This window comes from Rhinichthys klamathensis, unplaced genomic scaffold, assembly GCF_029890125.1.
Source record: "Rhinichthys klamathensis goyatoka isolate OS25496 unplaced genomic scaffold, OSU_Roscu_1.1 h1tg000090l_1, whole genome shotgun sequence".
Taxonomy (NCBI): Eukaryota; Metazoa; Chordata; class Actinopteri; order Cypriniformes; family Leuciscidae; genus Rhinichthys; species Rhinichthys klamathensis.
Window position 1 is genome coordinate 7,072,021 of NW_026606629.1, and position 18,196 is coordinate 7,090,216.

At 39.5% G+C, this 18,196-nt stretch overlaps 1 protein-coding gene across 2 annotated transcripts in view; it reads right to left on the reverse strand.

Annotated features, from left to right (window-relative positions):
• epc2 (enhancer of polycomb homolog 2 (Drosophila)) overlaps positions 1–18,196 on the reverse strand; it is a 41,983-nt gene that overhangs the window by 15,947 nt on the left and 7,840 nt on the right. The window lies entirely within an intron of this gene.

Here is an 18,196-nt window from a genome sequence, read left to right on the forward strand (position 1 = left end):
GCATGTAGCACGGCGTTCGTGGTTCGACTGGTCGAGACTGTTTTCCAAAGATGGCTCCTGCCTGTATACCAAGGGGGTAATCCATCGACCGGAAGTTGAAGCCGGCCGGGTGCCCCCATGTTGTAGCAGAACTTCACTTGCTTTAGCATTTCCATTGACTCCCATTCATTTTGGCGTCACTTTGACAGCGAATAACTTTACATCTGAGGCGTTTAAAGACTCCATTTGTCCATTATTTATTTCTAAAGAAACACGACAATGTATAAAGGGCTCCATTACCTTCTATGTTACATTATGGCCCCGTAGAAACAGATTAAGTAAAAATAGGCTAACGATTGCGTCATAACCACTAGGGCTGGGCAAAAAAATCGATTTTTCGATTAATCGTTTTTTAAAATGTGGTCGATTCAAAATCGATTCTCAATGGCCACGAATCGATTTTTTCCATATTAAGGACTCGCGGTGCTGCGCGTCTTCTCACTCTGCACAAGGCAAGCGTCAAGCGCTGCAGGCGTCGATACAAACTCATGTTTAGGAGTCGGGACATGATTCACTTGCACAATCGGGCCAGCATTGCATCGTAACTAACGTTTATCATTTCCACGTCTTTTTTAAGTTTTACCAGTTTAAACATTCAAGCAATTTTAAACTACCCTGTGCTCGCGCACTCGCGTGTGTTTTTCATTGCGTGCACATACAGTAAAGCCTAAATCCGCCTCACAAACAGCTCGCCAGTAACAAAAGTTCTTTTTCGTGGATTATATCGCTTTAACAGTTAAAAACACGCAAAATGATGTCAAAACTCTGGTCTTGGTGAGTAACCTCCTAAAGACAGTCGGTTATGTCTTAAATAAGCATAAAACGCGTGTGACAGACAGTACAATGAAACAGTAATGGATCCGTGCACTAGTTCTTAAAGTGAACGCAGCCATATGTGTCTGTCATTAATTTTGTTGTCAAAACAACATAATATAGCATTAATTGTAAGGAATCAGAATTAATAGCCTATGTATTTAATTCAGTCAGGACTAAAAGACTATCCAGTGTTATTTTACATTGGATTACTTTATTCAGTTTCTGTAGTATTTCTGACCTACCCAAAAACTTTTCTTTTTATGTCTCTTTATTTGTGTCTTTAGGCCTATTCTATTGTATTTATTTGTGCTACTTTTTTCAATTTAATTCAAAGATTGAGATCAAGCTTCCATGTGTTGCATAAACTCTTAACAAAAAAATTACCCCATTGTAAAAACAAACATTTAGGTGAGATCAATGTAATAAAAAATTGTCTAAAAAATGATAACTGATATTTAGACTGAGATTTGTATTACATCTATATTCATTATAGTCGAATTGAGAATCGAAATCGAATCGAGAATCGAAATCGAATCGAACTGTGAGCTTGTGAATCGAAATCGAATCGAATTTGAACATCTGAATCGATACCCAGCCCTAATAACCACTCGACTCTCTGTCGCGCTGTACAGAAATTACCGTACAGACAGGAGGAGAAGCTCGCAGGCAATCGGGGGGACGTCCCGTCAAGGGAGAAGCCCATAGATAATGAGTCCATAAAAGCAACGGAATACTTACTCCTGCTCACTCACGCCAAATAACTCTTTGCTCAAGTTCCCCGTCTCTGCAAGATTAACGTTGGGAATTTTCACGCACAGCTACTAGAAGATTAATGTCTGTCAGACAGCTTGCTCACGTCATCAAGCTTAGTTTGAGTCGGTTTGAGTCTGCGCGTCAGGAACGGAAGTGCTCAAAAATCGCTAAAAATGGGCTTCAACTGTCTCAACTGAGTTCCAATGAGATGGCTCTGTCCACTTCTTATACTGTCTATGCTGAATACGCGAAGTGGACTGTCTTTATAGTATCTTCTTATTAAACTGTCTGTACACTTACAAAGTTCTCAATGCTTCAGTTTGCAGGTAGGGACCCTCATTATGCTACCGTGTTAGTGTGGGGCTATTTTGAGCCTTGTTAGTGGTATTAACTAGCAATTTTTACTTACTCTATGACCTATGTACTAGCGTTATAAGCTAATCTGTGGTTCGAGCTAAAACTGGGTACATTCGATTATCATGAAAACACATCCCAGAGAACAGTCGACTCGGTACCCATGTGTTATTAACCCCTAGGTTCATTTTGCGCCGGAATTGTCCTTTAAGCTGAAACTGATGTAGGTGGACTAAGCAAAAAGAAAAAGTTTAAAGGATTAGTTCACCTCAAAATGAAAATTTCCTGATAATTTACAGTGTTTCCGCTACATTCATTCTGCCGTGGCGGGCCGCCACACCTAAAATCATCCCGCCACGGCTGCAGCTTCTCGGTCCGATATTGTTTGTGTTATTGTTAAGCCCCACTAAAGGCATACAAAACATTGTAAAGCACCATAAAGTTTTCACACTATATTCCAAGACTTCTAAAGTCATTGAATAGCATAATGTGAGGTAAAAATGTATATTTAAGTCGTTAAGTTAAAGTTAATGGAAACTCATCTCTCCTCAGTCATTCTCCATTCAGCATTCAAACAGCGCGTCGCGTTCGGTTACGACAGTAACACATAGTAACACGATGACACTCTCTTCAAGATCAATGTTCCCTTTATACTATATTTGTAGATAAAGGTCTATAGTTTGCATAAAATTACTTTATCTTGCTGGAGTTTATAGCGCTTTCTAAATCACATTCCTTTCTCCCGGGTGTCTGTTACTACAGCACTAGAGTAGAGAGCACTATGAATTGTTCTTCATGCGCACTGTAAGTTAACTGAAATTTAAAACTGTTAAAAGAAAAGGCTTAATAAACTGTTGCATAGATATAATACATTAAGCAGATATAATCTCTTCGCTTTGTGCTTTGAACCTTTCAATGCGAAGCGCTGCACGCTGTGACTTCGCGTTGCTTCAAGTGCATCATTCTGCGCACGCGATGCGCATAATCGCTTTGCCGCTCTTATTGGCGCCTTTCATGTTATAATGCTTAGGGGAGGTTTAAACACCTGGAATAAGGGGGCGTGGCCAATGGGAATATCACTCATGGGCCACGCCCCTCCCCCTGGCGAAATGGGCCTGCCACCACGGCTGGAAAAAATCCTAGAGGAAACACTGATTTACTCACCCCAATGCCATCCAAGATGTTCACATCTTTCTTTCTACAGTGGAAAATAAATTAAGTTTGAGGAAAACATTTCAGGATTTTTCTCCACACAATGGACTTCAACGGTAACCAAATTGTTGAAGTCCAAATCAATGCAGTTTCAAAGGGCTTTGAAGTGCTTCAAAGGGCTCTGCACGATCCCAGCTGAGGAATAGGGTCTTACCTAGCGAAACGATCGGTCATTCTCGGGGAAAAAAAAAAATGCTGGACATAGACGGTACTTCCGTCTACGCCCAGCGTGACCTTTTCAACGTGATTTGCAATGCGTGGCGCGTCGCAGACCAGCACAAGACGAACAATTGTAGTTAAAAAGTATATATGTATATTTTTTTAAATGACCAATCGTTTCGCTAGATAAGACCCTATTCCTCAGCTGGGATCGTGCAGAGCCATTTGAAGCTCTTCAAAGCCCTTTGAAACTGCATTGATTTGGACTTCAACAATTTGGTTACCGCTGAAGTCCATTGTGTGGAGAAAAATCCTGAAATGTTTTCCTCAAAAAACTTAATTTCTTTTCCACTGAAGAAAGAAAGACGTAAACATCTTGGATGGCATTGGGGTGAGTAAATTATCAGGAAATTTTTATTTTGAGGTGAACTAATCCTTTAACAACTCACACAGAAGAGGAAATAAGAATTGGGCAAGTAGGCCTACAAATTCTAATGCAGCTGAGAACAGCAACGTGATGAAACCCGCTGCAATGGTTTACACAGCTCGCAAGCATACAAATGAACTCTAAGTTGTTCTGATTACTTTTGGATTCAAGACTGTTCAATAGGTGAGCAGTTCATTATCTATGGAGGACCAAACCTATAAAATTTAAAAATAAAGGCCTACCATACATTGATAGGTCTACTCTTTATTCCGGACATGGCCGTTAAACATCAGCTGGTCGGGATTTCTAAAATGTCTGGGCAGGCACACATGAACAGAATCCGCTGATAACAGACACTTTTACACGGAAGCGCGTCAAATTATCTACTATTATCCACATTTTATGCCATGCATTGTAGATCCGTTTACAGAAGCTAACTGCATTTTTAATGTATCATCCAAAAACAATGTTGACAGCAACAAACTTTTCCATAAAGAGGTGACATTTCCGCTATAAATTGATTTCCTGGGGCATTTTTAAAAACCTTATTAAATAGTAGGCTATATGCGTCATAATGTAGCCTATAAGTTCTTAAGTTTAACTGGTCAATTTAGTTAAGGCACTACTATAGGGCTGATACCAGGCAAATAGCCTACTATTTAATGTCCCTGTAAAGTCAAAATTAGGTATGTGTTCTGAGTTTGTCACACCACAGAAAAATGTGTTATTAGCCACCCAGCCAAATTTGAATGATAAAAAAAGCCGGCAAGTACGTAAAATAAGCTATCAAAATCTTGAAAAAATTCTCTGCTCTCAAACGCTGGGGGCGTGTCTGCTGGCTGCGCTGAAACCACGGCCACTCGGGGGAAAGCTGCCGACGGTGATATTAGGTGATACTGCTTTCGGGACGGGGAGATGAAGGCCGAGGCGGGAGATAGTCGGTTCGGCCCCATTCTCCAGTAACAGCAGATTGTCAGTGAATCCCAGTTGTCTCTGACGAAAGTTTATAAAACTATCCCGTGTAAAATGATCACTACAGAGGCGAGTGTTGGTGGTGATCCTCAGCTCTCCATCAAGGTTGGCTCTTCAAAAAATGAATCCACCTCTTGTTGATGTGATCGTTTTTAGGAAATTTAGATAAACACCGATATGTTTTGTACATGATCACATCCAGGTAGTAGCCAACGCATTTCCGTGTCGAAGGCATAGCTAGCTAGCAAACTGTAGGCTGCACTAATAGTACTGACAGAACTCGCGATTGAGCGCCAAACTGATGCGAATGTGCTCTATTGTTAGGGGAGGAGCCAGCCTCAGTGGCCTCAGTGCGTCATCAAGTAGGGGCGTGTCCAGGAGCTCAGGGGCTCCAGTACGTCATCGAGCCCCCGTTTTAGCCCCGCCCAAAAAATCCGGAAAATAGCAATGGTGAAAAACTGTTTAACAGTCTAACTCACTCCACAATTCAGTACTTCACAGTTCACAGTCTTTGTAATATGTTCAAAGCTTCAGCACTGCCACTCTGAGCTCGATTGCTATGTCTGAGGTAAAACACACCCCCCCCCCCCCTCTCATTAGCATACAGAGCAATAAATAAAATAAATATATAAATGTATAAATAAATACATTTATAAATAAATAAACTTATAAATAAATGTAGACGTAAATGCATATATACATAAATAAAAGTGAAAATAAATAAAAGTGGAAATAAATAAGTTCGCATTTATTCGCGTATTTATTTATTTATTTTTAATTTTTATAGGTTTGGTCCTCCATAATTATCAGGTAGGTCAGGAGTGCAAATGCAATCTGTGGCACACAAAAGCAGCACATAACTTGTTTTTTAACTAGGGTTGGGAATTCGAAAATCGATTCCAATTCTGTAATCGGATACTTGTAATTAAATTTTAATACTTGTTGAAAGAAGAAAAAATACATGATTTCTTTAAAAATCTTAAATTAGACAAGCTGACGGCAGATGAAGCTTCTGCGTTAGTAGAGCCAATTAGAGAAAAGGAGGTGAAAGAAACAATTATTAAATAAAAAAATAACAAAACACCAGGAATAGACGGGTTTGCAGGAGAATATTATAAAGTGTTTGTTGATGACCTCACTACGGTATTATGTAAGTTATATAATTATGTGTTAAATTCAGGGAACCCTCCAGAGTCATGGTCTGAGGCTATCATCACAGTCCTGCATAAGGAAGGAAAAGATCCATTGCAATGTTCTAGTTATCGACCTATTAGCCTCTTGTGTGTGGATTATAAAATATTAACATCTATTTTAGCAACTAGAGTACAAAAATACATGAGGAAATTAGTAAAACCAGATCAGACGGGGTTCATTTCAGGTCGCCAAGGGACAAATAATATAAGGAGAACATTAAACCTGCAGTCACTCATGGCAAAGGATACTCAAACATCAATGCTTCTCAGCTTAGATGCTGAGAAAGCATTTGATCGGGTAGATTGGCAATTTTTAGAACAAACATTAACTGAGATGGGCTTCAGTGAAAAATTTACCTTTTGGTTTCGGCTGTTGTATAAGAATCCCAAATCAAAAATTAGAGTTAACGGACATTGCTCTGACTTTTTTGATATAGAGAGAGGCGTAAGACAGGGGGATTCTCTCTCACCCATTCTCTTTGCTCTCAGTATCGAGCCTCTAGCGGAGGCAATAAGACAGGACGTCCAGATTAGGGGGGTGGAGGATGGTGGGGGGGGGGGGGGGGGGGGGAGTTCATAAAATTTCCCTTTTTGCTGACGATATCCTGCTCTTTATAAAACATCCCCTTACTTCAATACCTCGACTAATGCAATGCCTAAAAGATTATGGAGACATTTCTGGATACAAAATTAATCAAAATAAATCAGAGGCAATGATGATATCAGGACTATGGCCTAAACAACTAAACAAGATGGTGTCATTTCACTGGTCTAAACTAGGATTTAGGTACTTGGGGATTATTATCACACCTGAAACTACAAGACTTTTTGAGGCGAACTATAGTAAGCTAATTAATCAAGTAAGGAGTGATCTAGTTCGTTGGGAAGTTTTTTATCTCTGTTTGGAAGAGTTGAGACCGTAAGGATGAACCTGCTCCCACGTTTCCTTTTTCTATTCCAGTCGTTGCCCATAAGAGTTCCAATTTCCACTTTTAATATGTTAAACAAATTAATTTCTCAATTTATATGGCAACACAAAAGACCCAGAATTAAACTTAAAACACTTCATTTGGCTAAAAATAAAGGAGGATTGGCTTTGCCAAATATAAAATGTTATTATTGGGCAGCTCAACTAGCAGCAATTGTGACTTGGATCAGTGGAGATGAGGAAGCAAAGTGGACTCAAATAGAGCAAGGGGAAGTTAAGGGTGCACATTTGTCTGCCCTACCCTTTATAGATCTAAAACATGTCAATAAAATGAAAATTGAAAATGAATGGATAAAACATACAATAAAGGTATGGGCAGAAGTAAAGAAAATGCTTAAGGATGTTGGAACAATTTCTCGAGCTATGCCCATAGTGCGTAATGTAGATTTTTCACCTTCAATGTGTGACCATGGTTTTAGGAGATGGGCAGTTAAAGGCCTCTTTATTTTTAATCAGCTCTTTGAAGAAGCTCACTTAAAGTCTTTCACACAACTTCAGGAACAATTCGATCTTCCCTCAAGTGATTTTTATAAATATTTGCAAATTAGGCATTACATTACAGTGTTTCCTCTAGGATTTTTTCCAGCCGTGGTGGCAGGCCCATTTCGCCAGGGGGAGGGGGCGTGGCCCATGAGTGATACTCCCATTGGCCACGCCCCCGTATCCCAGGTGTTTAAACCTCCCCTAAGTATTATAACATGAAAGGCGCCATTAAAGCCCCGTTCACACTACAAGCGACTTTGTCGCTGCATGTCGCCAGTGGCTGGCGATGAGGTCGCTAGTGGGAGTTCCCACTAGTGGTTGCCTTTATGAATGACATCCAATGATGTGGAGAAGGATCATACGCGCTCCGCTCCTATTGGTTGTCGCTCCCGAAAGTCGCTCCTCATTTGCATAAAGTTAAACAGATCTCAACTTTGTCGCGTCGCCAGACACGCCCCATCCGGTCGCCAACGGTCACTGTCGCGCGTGTCGCCGGAAATCGCCAGCTCCCCATTGAAATGAATGGTATCGCGTCGCGTGTAGTGTGAACGGGGCTTAAGAGCGGCAAAGCGATTATGCGCATCGCGTGCGCAGAATGATGCACTTGAAGCAACGCGAAGTCACAGCGTGCAGCGCTTCGCATTGAAAGGTTCAAAGCACAAAGCGAAGAGATTATATCTGCTTAATGTATTATATCTATGCAACAGTTTATTGAGCCTTTTCTTTTAACAGTTTTAAATTTCAGTTAACTTACAGTGCCCATGAAGAACAATTCATAGTGCTCTCTACTCTAGTGCTGTAGTAACAGACACCCGGGAGAAAGGAATGTGATTTAGAAAGCGCTATAAACTCCAGGAAGATAAAGTAATTTTATGCAAACTATAGACCTTTATCTACAAATACACTATAAAGGGAACATTGATCTTGAAGAGAGTGTCGTCGTGTTACTATGTGTTACTGTCGTAACCGAACGCGACGCGCTGTTTGAATGCTGAATGGAGAATGACTGAGGAGAGATGAGTTTCCATTAACTTTAACTTAACGACTTAAATATACATTTTTACCTCACATTATGCTATTCAATGACTTTAGAAGTCTTGGAATATAGTGTGAAAACTTTATGGTGATTTACAATGTTTTGTATGCCTTTAGTGGGGCTTAACAATAACACAAACAATATCGGACCGAGAAGCTGCAGCCGTGGCGGGATGATTTTAGGTGTGGCGGCCCGCCACGGCAGAATGAATGTAGCGGAAACACTGCATTACAAACCATAAGGAAAAAGAAAGAATTGGCAAAATCCCAAATGGTATAGAACAATATTTTATCACAATTTCAGAAAAACGCCTCCCTGTTGGTAAACATGTTTCTCATCTTTATAAAAGATTGTTAACAGAAATGGTTGGAAACACTTACAATATTAAGGAAAAGTGGGAAATAGAAGCTAATACAGTAATAGAGGATGAGTTATGGGATAAACTCTGTTATAGGTGCCATAAGGGAATTAATAGTCAACAGTGGCATACTCCTCTGGTTATTTCAAATTTTGTAAAAGACCCTTCTGCAGCTTTATGTTGGAGACAATGTGGTAAAACAGGTAACCATACACATATATTTTGGGACTGTCCAGTAATCCTTGCGTATTGGAAAAGTATCAAAGAAGAGATGGAGAAAATTGTAAAAAGAGAAGTTCCCTCAAATGTACAGTTTTTCTTACTGGGTGTTATATCAGTTGATGTTTTCAATGCTGACCAAAGATATATTTTACGAGTATTATTACTAATTGCTAAAAAAAATATTACTGCTAATTGGAAGTCTGAGAAATCACCAACTGTAACTGAATGGAAACAGAGACTAAAACAGATTTATATGATGGAAAAAATGACTGCATCATTACAATTTAATCAGAGGTGGCACATGGTTAAAAAATATTTAAATCTATAATCTTTTTTTTTTCTTCTTTTTTTACATTATATATTTGATATCATTATATGGCTGTATATTATTGTATCATGTTTGATGAGATGTGAACATTAATATTAGGTGCAGCTATATATATACCGAATATTTGTATATATATACCGAATATTTGTATTTATTATTATATATTTTTTTTGTATTACTCTTGGTATTTTATCACTTGAAATATCTTATCGTCTCAGATAATGTTCCTTTTTGTTATGTTACATTTGTGGAGAGAGTGTCTGCCATCCAATAATTACAAAAAGCTTTGTCACTTTTAATATAAAGCGATGTATCAACTCTAAATTCTGTTTATTTTATCACGAAATTCAAACAATAAATGTTGTTTCGGTGCTTTTTTAATGTGGCGTGATAGATTACTGTAGTGCAGATCAAGCGGCGCGTGCCGTGAACTGATCTCATATCCTTTTTACTGCATCACGTGTTGAGTGTTTACTGTGTTGAGTATTAAAAAAAAGAATGAATTATTATTTGATTAAAAGGTACAATATGTAAGAATTTTGTAATAAAATATACAAAAATCACTTGCACAGTGTGATATATTTCCTGCAGTTGTGTACTTACAATTAGGCTTGCCGCGATAGACGGTGTTCACGGTGTTACCGGTTTTAAGCCCCATCACCGGTGACATCACTTTCCCACCGTGACACTGCGATGTCTTGACTTTTTTAAAGTATTCGTTTTTGCTAAAATATTTATTTGAATTAATTAAAAATAATAATAATCAATTATTTAGTTCAGAAGAGAGCATACATTATAATTAAAAACTGAACTGCGCAGTGCGTGCCAAGAGCCAGTCACGTCACAGATCAGCAAGCATCAGGATTCCATTTAGCACGTGTGGAGATGAGAACGAGTCAAATTACAGAAAAGCAAGATAATGGCGGAATGTGTAATTTATTTAGGCCTGTTTTATTTTCTTATTCGTTAATAAACGTTTTATGGTTCTTATTTGTTTGGGCCCACAGTTTGACGATTTTCAGCCTATGCATGGGGTTATTTTTATTCGTTCGTTATGCTAATAAAAGTTCTGTCAATAAATAAAAGTTTTATTATCAGCGAGCCGAGTTGTTGTTTTTTTGTCCATTCAAGCAATTGACGCTGAATTGCCAATTGACGCTTATTTCGAAAGTAAAAGTATAACGCGCACGCATTTAAAAGCTATTTAACCCCCCCGCCCCGCCCCCCACGGTGACACCGGGATTACCGGTGTTGTGACACGTCGATTAACCGGTGGGAAATTTTCCTCACCGCGGCAACCCTACTTACAATATCCCAAAAGTTCCCAAAGATTTTTAATTTCAGAGAAATTCCAATTTTAAATAATTGTCCGTCCCGGAATTTTCACTTGTCGCCTGTCAGTGACGTAATATCCGTGTTATCCCTGGTTTCCGCTCGTGCAGCACGAGCATAGTAACCATGGCAACAGACGTGGATAACAGCGTTACTTCTAGCTGCACGCTCACACTATAGTTGTTGTTTCATTCAAACATTATGGACCATGGCAAGCAGACTTTGGGAAAAAAGGAGAACTAAAACGAGGATCAATATCAGTGTGGCGTTTTCGAGATGCCGAGAGCTCCATAATCCGCCACTAACTTCGACTTGACAGAGCTCTTACATGTACTTTATTAGACAGGTGAGCAAATGTACATAAAACTAATCAATGTTATATAGTTTAACATGATGAAATGTTAGAGTATGATTTGTATGTTATTCTAATGTTGATCTAGCTTACTGATAGTCTCATACAGCCAACAAACACATACAATAACAATATAACTATCACACTAAACTGCATTTGAGTGTTGAAAGTGTAGACCAAGTGAAACAGCGCTGCGTTACCTCACAAGCTTCATTAGTCAAATTAACTAACTGACCTGTGTGAGCAATTTAGCACTTGCGGGTAGTTCGGTAGAATTAAATGTCCTTATTCCTTTGATCTTGAAATGAGCTGATGATAAATAAAATGCAGCTCATATCTGTTGCTTTCGCTGACGTGAACTCCGTTAAATTTGCATATAGCACGGAAATTGAAGATCAAATTTTTTATCCGTTTTGCGGAGACACATTTAATTGGGCAAGTGTAAACGGAACCGTTTTAACAAATCAGATAGCTATCCGATCTGTAAAAACACATGAAAAGACCAGGTGTAAACAGACCCCTAGTATAGTGCTGGGCGGTATACCGGTTCATACCGAATACCGGTGTTTATTTTTGTTATGATATGAATTTTTAATATACCGCAATACCGGTCTATGACGCTTTAATAACGATCGGAACGCGGCGCGACACTGTTTGAGAGGGTCCCTTTTCACTCTGTGGTGATGCATGTGTTACTTAGCGTGACTGAAGATGGATAGGTTAAACTTAGGGATGCACAATATTGGATTTTAGCCGATATTCGATATGCCGATATTTTCAAACTAATTTTGCCCGATGCCGATACCGATATATTTGTTTGTTTTTTTTAAGTGCAAAAAAAGCTTATTAAAGCTTCTATTGAAGTTCTCAGTCAAGAGCAGTGAGTGATTTCCTCTTTGTATTTTGTTGTTTTATTAACATTAAAGGGATAGTTCTCCCCAAAATTGTAATATTCATTTACTCTCTCAATTTGTATTAAACCCAAATAAATTTCTTTCTTCTGTTGAAAATCAAAGTTTTTTGGAAGAATGTGGCCAACCAAACAGTTGCTGTACTCCAGTGACTTCCATAGTATATTTAAGCACAAGAAAGAAATTAATACAGGTTAGGAACAACATTAGAGTGAGTAAATAATGACAGAATTGTGTGCAGGATCTTTTTAAGGACAAGCGGCAGCATATTATAGATAGGCCTACTGTCTCTTTAAGAGCTGCACGCGACGCGTCTAATATACGCGCATTTGACAAGCAGATTTTCTCTGTTTGCTTTCACTTTAGACATAACCAACTTTGTTTATGTAAACCATGTGTTTATTTGACAGTATTAGCTGTCAAATAAGACAGCTAATACTTTCAATATAAGACTTCAATATAAGACTCGAAAGATAACTTAGTCCAGTCTGCAGGCGCTGTGACAGGCTTTTAGTTCCTGTGAGCGCCGGGTGTAAGTTACGCGCTCAGAAAAGCGCATCAGCACGTGAATGACATGTTTAACTAGCAAGACTTTGACACACATGCAAATAATGAACTTTTGTGAATTGCAGTGTCCCGTGAGTGTAACTCTACCTCTGCGTTTACATGTGATGTGATGATGTGAATGTGTGTCGCATTGTCCAGTATGTTGAGATGAAGGCGCCAGAATTGAACTGATAGAATGCACAACACTATGATTTTTCTTCAAAAGCAGATCGTGGAGACATTTTAATCGTCCACGATCAAAAACCGTGATTATCGCACACCCCTAGTTGGAAGTTTAAGTTGCTGGCGCTCATGCTTTGTTCACGGTCGTCACGTGCGCATAGGAAACACGCCACCCTATCGGCAAGGCTCATCGGCAGTAATATTCATATCTGCCGATGCCGATGATGGTCATTTTAAGCTTTTATCGGCCGATTCCGATGTTGTCCCGATATCATCGTGCATCCCTAGTTAAACTATAATTGATAGCTGTCAAATTCTATTACAGTGTTTCCCATACATTGGTTCACAATATCAACACAGCCTTTTGGAAAATCTATTTGTGGTTAGCATTGACATCGTTGAATAAACATGAGCACTGCACGTTTCAAAGTCAAAACGCGGCACGGGTGTTTTGTATATGAATGTATCTGAAGTGAATTAACGGTCTTTAGAAAAATGTATTTGTTATTACGCACAGATATATACGGTTATTACGATTGACTCTTTCTTTATCTTTCCTGATAAAGCAGCGTTTATGTGTGTTGCGCTGCTTTGTGGACAGGCGTTACCGGGGAAAACGCCATTTCTGCCGCTCCTAAAGCGCCTCCTGCTGGCACCTATTTGTAAACAGCCTTGCAAACCTGTATTAATACTAGTGTGGATTTTTTCTACAATATTCACTCATGACAGTAAAATAGGGCATTTTAAGTCAATCTACTGCAGTATTTCCTCTCTCACTCAGTAGAAAATGTGATCAACCCAGTCGTGCTTAGGGAAAAAAAAGTACCGTCATATAACGTGAAACCGGTATAATTTTGAAAAATACAGTGAAATGGATTTTTGGTCATACCGCCCAGCACTACCCTAGTAACAGTATATTGGATTCGGCATGAGATCTTAAAGTGACAGCAGCCTAATAAACCTGCAGCTGTGTGGCATTAACGTTAATCAAAGAACAAAAGAAAAACTTTTTTAACTTTTAGTGATGCACCGATGTAGGGATGGGAATCGAAAACCGGTTCCACTCGAGAACCGGTTCTAAATTTTACGATCCATCGATATTGTATGCCCTCGACGTTAACGAGTCCTCTTATCGATGCTCCTGCTCTGAGTCAGCCATAGTATGTAGGCTACAGACCGTGAACTCACAACTGTCCCTTTTGTCCTTTTTCAAGCACCATAGCACCGCGTCCAAAGCTAATCTTTGTCCTGCAAAGTCTTATTTGATCAGTGAGTAAAATTGTCTCTCTCTGGTAATGTAGATGAACCGCTGCGCTTGTGACAGGGCGCATGTTAAACTGATCGAGCAGAGAGAGAGAGAGAGAGAGCCCCGGTCGCGCGCACGCACTCTCTCTCTTCGGAGCAAGGCAGAAGTAGGCTTCACAGTCTCAAAACTAAGCGCTGTCTTCCTCTCTCCCTCGCACATATTAATCAAAATAAACGACACGATGGTAAGGTAGGGAGACTAAAGTTTCATGTGGAGCATTCGGAGATTTGTTTTTCCTGAATTGCCGCTGGGTGTGAATTGTGCTAAAATACGTTGCCTTATCTTCTCTGAAAAGTGTTCCGCACATTCAGCTGACATAATCACACTTAAAAAAAATGATCCAGTGATGAAATGTTTTCTGTGATGACACACATCTTGTGAGATGTCCCAACTGCCGGGATAATCACACAACGCGCACACGTCTGATAATGACACGTCCAATTCGCGAACTAATGACTCATTTGAACCGATTCGTTTTAATTCATGGTTAAAACAACTGATCTTTCCAACACTGAACTCACGGGACGTTTAATCGGTGTATAACTAATCGGTAACACTTTACAATAAGGTTCCATTTATTACATAAATTACATAAAAAGTACAGTTTGCTTAGTCAAGTGTAAGCTTTAAAACAAATAAAACAACTTGTTTTTTCCCCCGAAAAAGACTACTTTTTACCACACAGTGCTATCAGGAATCGATAAGGGAATCGTTAAAGAATCGGATCGATAAGCAGAATCGTTAGTGGCATTGATATTGATAAAATCTTATCAATTCCCATCCCTACACCGATGTGAAAAATTGTGGCCGATACCGATAACCGATATTAATATTGCTGTTATGGCCGATACCGATATTTACCGATGTCGATATCTCTGTATAGAAAACACATAGCGAGGATTAGGGCTGCACGATATTGGTAAAAAATGACATTGCGATATTTTATTTTTCTGCGATATATATTGCGAATCGCGATATAAAAACAATTTCACCAGATGACTTGAATAGCTCTATTTGGAAAGAATGAATCATTCTAGAATGACTGGGGTGGTTTTGTCATGGAGTAAATCCGCATAGAAACTAATATTAATAGAATGTTAGACTTTAATAAATGGAACCTTATTGTAAAATGTTTCCGATTTATGTCTCTTGAGTTCAGTGTTGGACAGATCAGTTGTTTTAACCATTCATTACAGTGAATCAGTTCAAAGGAGTCATTAGTTCGCGAATCGGACGTGTCATTAACGGACCACCACGGCACACGTTGTGTGATTATCCAGGCAGTTTAGGACATCGCACAAGATTTGTCTCAACACAGAAAACATTTCATCACCAAATAGATTTTTTTTTGTTCATTGAAAGTGTGGTTTACGTCATCTGAATGTGTGGAAAGCTTTTCCGAGAAGATAAGGCAACGTTTAGCACAATTGACAACCAGTGGTAATTCAGAAAAAAAAAACTTTGGTCTTCCGACTAGGGCTGTGTTGAAAAAATCGATTCACCAATTCTGAATCGATTTTCATATTAATTTCTAAAGATCGATCCGTAACTCAGATGATCGATTTAATAATAGGCTTACATTTTCCCCGAGAACTTTAACTTGCCGCGACTGGGAGATCCCTGTATGCGCATTGAAAGGCTTTCACTCAGCGTGCACACTGTTACAACAACGGGCTTTGAGTGAGTCATTCGTTCATTCAACGAACACGTTCAAAAAAGCTGATTCATTAAAAGAGATGTAATGAAACAAGGTGTTAATTATTTTTAACTTTGAGTTCCACTTTTCAAGGCTCAGCTGAGCAGCAATGCGTCGCATGGGTAACGCTGAAGCTGATGCTTCACTTATTAGAGACCAATATGGCATTGATTCAATGCGTGACTCGCTGATTTTATTTCCCCGCGCGGCTTCCTCGCGCAGTGGAATGCTGACCAGCGCTGCTCCTGACGCGCATTTATGGTAAATACCCGTGACGTGAACGTTAAAAGGATGATACGACAAATATTTCGCTTTCCTTTGACACGGCAACCTTTTTCACGAATACAGATATGACTTCAGAGACAGACGCAGGTAATCGCACGCGCTCTGCCGATCTCTCTCATTCACTGTCTGTGCGAAGCCTCTGTAGGCTACAAATCACCTTGTTTGTTTGTTATCATTATGAACTTGTTTAACATTCAATACACATGCATGAAGTTCAAAACAAGCAGTTAAATGTCTATAATAGCCTAATAGTATCAATATGTTGCATACAGTCCTGTAATTCAGGTAACAGCTGAAAAAAAAAAAAACACTTATCTAAATCTCGAAAATCGGATCAGATCGGATCGGATCGAATCGAATAATGATAATCGATTCAAGATCTTGAGAATCGGAATCGAATCGATTCTTGAAATTTGAATCGAAACCCAGCTCTAATCTCCGTGTACATACAGTGGTATTCACCGTACTGACTCCGTGCCTGAATGGTTTCGGGAACCAAGATAGACCGGTATTTGCCCGTTTGCTGCAGTTAAATAGCCGCGATGGCAAAGAGCACTCCCTGTTTCTCGTTCATCTTTAATATTATGCATTTTATGTACTGATTCCATTTATATTTAGTAGGGGTGTGCCAAAAAATCGATTCACAGAAGAATCTAGATTCTCATTTGCAACGATTCAGAATCGATCTGAAATGTCCAAGAATCGATTTAATAAATAAATAAAATCAGCTGGCTGTTCGCCTCCATTTTTGTAACTATAGCCTATACGGGACGTCCGGACGTCATGCACGCAGCCGGTTTTTGAACGTGAGCGGCAAATCAAAGGAAGCAAATATGGATGCTTCTATGAAGCTTCTGATGCTTCTAAATATGATGCTTCTACATTCATTCTGCCGTGGCCGGCCGCCACACCCAAAATAATCCCGCCACGGCTGCAGCTTCTCAGTGAGGTCCGATATTAATGTGTATACCATTGTGTTATTGTTAAGCTAAAGGCATAAAAAACATTGTAAAGCACCATAAAGTGTTCGCACTATATTCCAAGTCTTCTAAAGTCATTCAATAGCATAATGTGAGGTAAAAATGAATATTTAAGTCGTTAGTTAAAGTTAATAGAAACTCATCTCTCCTCAGTCATTCTCCATTCAGCATTCACACAGCGCGTCGCGTTATAGCGTTTTCTAAATCATAATCCTTTCTCCCGGGTGTCTGTTGGATTACAGCACTGGAGAGCGCTATGAATTGTTCTTCATGCGCACTGTAACTGAAATTTAAAACTGTTAAAAGAAAATGCTCAATAAACTGTTGCATATATATAATACATTAAGCATAGATAGACAGATATAATCTCTTCGCTTTGTGCTTTGAACTTTTCAATCCGGAGCGCTGCGCGCTGTGACTTCACGTTGCTTCAAGTGCATCATTCTGCGCACGGGATCCGCATAATCGCTTTGCCGCTCTTATTCGAGCCTTTCATGTTATAATGTTATAATGCTTAGGGGAGGTTTAAACACCTGGGGTAAGGGGGCGTGGCCAATAGGAAAATATCACTCATGGGCCACGCCCCCTCCCCCTGGCGAAATGGGCCTGCCACCACAGCTGGAAAAAATCCTAGAGGAAACACTGGTCTCCGTTTGTCATTCTGTATAGCAAGCAGATGAGAGTAGATCATGATCAGAAACCCGATTAGAAATCATTATGGATAAAATCGAATCGTTTTAAATGGAAAATCTTTTTGAATCGAAAATCGATTTTGAATCGAATCGTGGCCTCAAGAATCGGAATCGAATTGAATCGTGAGATGGTAAAAGATTCCCACCCCTAATATTTAGACTTTTCCTTCCAAAATATTTGTTTGAAGCGGCAAGAAAACGTATTTGTTGTCTAACATAGTAGAGTAACATCCATGAATGTCACTCACAAACATTACTAGGCAACCAGTAGTAGGAACGCCCTCCAGCGCAGCCACTGGTGACCTGCAGCGATAAAGTCGCTTGTAGTGTGAACGGGGCTTTGGTAAGGCTGACAGAAAACAGCACGCAAGTTCCAGTCTTCTTGCGCTTGATGTTTAAACTGACAGGACTTCCGTTGGTAATGTATGCGCTCGTGCAAAAACAAACATCCCCGCCCCCACACTCACTACACACGCGTCAAATACACAGGAATGATTATCGGCCTGTTCACATCGGCCCTATTTTGACATCGGAACGATACCGATGTATAAAAAATTGACCATATCGGCCGTA